Here is a 2,282-nt window from a genome sequence, read left to right as displayed (position 1 = left end):
TTGGCCTCCTTTCTTTAACAAATGAAATGAAAGTGTTAGATGCTTGCTTCTCAACCTTCCTAATGCTACCATCCTTTAATGCAGTTCCTCGTGCTATAGAGACCCCCAATCATAAAATGATTTTTTTGCTACGTCATAACTGTAATTTTGCTACTGTTATGAATCATAATGTAAATAGCTGATATGTATCTCCAAAGGGGCCACAACTCAATGTAGGATTAGATTTTTCTCTAAACCTACTATATTTAGGGTTCTTGAATGCTTCAACCTCTAGCCCACCAACCAGAAGTAGAGGAAAAGATGGTTTCTAGGAAGAGGTGGGGTTGTGGACCTGTTGGGAAGTAGGTTTTTTTTGGAGGGGGTGACTCCACTCTTTATTGTCAGGATACCAGCACGTCAGTCCAATAGCAATCACCAAACACAAATCAGCAGCGGCTCCAGCCAGCAGAAACCTGGAGGCTCCACCAATTTAGTATACATTGATGCAAGCAGCAAGAATCAGCCATGATACCACATAAGTTCTTTGGCGAGTTTTTAATCTACAAAGTGAAGACCAGCGAAGACCAGTGAAGACCAGTGAAGACCAGTGAAGACCAGTGAAGCACCGCAGAGCATCACAGTACAAGAGCAACCTCTCACTGTTTATGGGGTTCCATTTGTGCTCATTCTAAACACCAGGCACCGTCTCAAGCATCTGCTCCAACACAACATGACATGTCTTCTCATGTGTCTGCTTCACCAAAACATCCTCTCCCACAAACATCCCATGACATAACCCAGTCTCCAAAAAAAAGCCAGAAATTCCCACTTTAAGCCAGAGGTTGAGAAACACAGCAATAGAGTCTATTTGTTTTAAAGGCTTAGACAGATTGGGGGGGGGGGAAGGGGTGTTCTCGAGGGTAGGGTGAATTTGTAGCTTCTCCATCCTTTTTTGCCTCCTCACCAAGATTCCAACTCATGCCTGTCTGATTCTCTCAACTACTAGATTATGAAAAACCAGATCTTTGAAATAACTAAAAATCTTCTTTGTTTGGGGCTAAAACAGGGGCCCATAATTTGTAATCAGAGAAAGGGATGCTTTGAGGTGGCAAAGGAAGTTATCAAAGGACAAGCTGGTTACACCCTTCACTCTGACTGTGCTTGTAATCACAGCCATGATGCCCGTTTTCCAGTCCAGTTGACAACTTCTGTCCATCCATATCTTTTTATACTGACCCTTTCGTGTGTAGCAATAAATATTAGAATGGTTTTCAAATCTGCTGATGACAGGTCTGTAAAAAGCAATAACTAGGGTAGGTGCAGATGCTCCCAAAGCCCTGAAAAGATCCATTCAAAGTTACTCTACTGACAACGCACTGACTTATCCAACGTAATAAAGAAGTCTATATAAAATTTAATAGTCATCAGCATAAAAGGCCATAAGACTTGAAAAGTAAGACTGTGTTGATAATGCTAAATTAAATTGATAACCCAAGCCAGGAAAGTGGCCCAAAGCCTAAGCTCACACTTACGATTCTTCCGTTTAATAAGTCTGTAAATGTTTAACACAACGAGTAAAAGCAATAAACAGCGCAGCGGCCTTGCTTGGCTGCATTTCGGCAAACAAGAGCCCAGGTCCCTCGCCGTCTCACTACTCCACCTCTGGTTTTGTTTCCTCTTGAGCCTCTATTGCTACTGATGCCGCGGGTGGATCTTCAGCCAAGGCTTTCACTCATGCTGAAGCGGCGAAGAGGAAAGAGAGCCAGGAAGAACGTGAGAAGATAGACACGTGGTCGGCTCCTGCGGCGACAAAACTGAAAGGCTGTGACGTCCTTCCAGACACCGAAAGACATATCTGTGAAAGTGGAAAGGAAAAGGCGGATGCAGAGCCTCTGAGAGCACGCACTTTGACCTTTAGAGGATTTGGATTTCACTTCTGGTGGACTTTGGATGAGCTCCCTAATCCTGCTTAGCGTAGGCTCTCTGGATTGTAAATGGAGATAACAAAGGTTACCACCCTCTAGAGTTATTACGTCACACTAGAGGATATATGCAAACACCACCGACAGCATTCGAAAAGCTAGTTGATAATAAATCATGGATGCTATCAATATAAAAATGTGTTTGTTTAAAAAACTCAAAGTCGCTTTAGTAATGAATGCTTCCCCGTTCATTATTCAGTAACAACCTTGACCCTAAAAAAAAGAGCTATATTGGCAGCAGCTCTTGTAAGCTAAGAAGAGTCATGGTTTAGACAAAATGGTAATGTCTGTCTTTGATGACCAGAGCTGATTCAAATTTGG

General features: G+C 42.6%; 1 long non-coding RNA gene across 1 annotated transcript; it reads right to left on the bottom strand.

Annotated features, from left to right (window-relative positions):
* Positions 1-1,501: 1,501 nt before the first annotated feature.
* On the bottom strand, positions 1,502-1,998 carry LOC134486287 (uncharacterized). The gene is made up of 2 exons (XR_010065094.1): positions 1,886-1,998; positions 1,502-1,716 (listed from the first exon to the last, which is right to left on the bottom strand). It is a non-coding gene; the product is annotated as an uncharacterized LOC134486287 (long non-coding RNA).
* Between the last annotated feature and the right edge of the window lie 284 nt (positions 1,999-2,282).

The sequence above is a fragment of the Rattus norvegicus genome, chromosome 3 (genome assembly GCF_036323735.1).
Source record: "Rattus norvegicus strain BN/NHsdMcwi chromosome 3, GRCr8, whole genome shotgun sequence".
NCBI lineage: Eukaryota > Metazoa > Chordata > Mammalia > Rodentia > Muridae > Rattus > Rattus norvegicus.
Note: the sequence above shows the minus strand (reverse complement) of the source record. Positions and strands in the feature narration are given on the sequence as shown.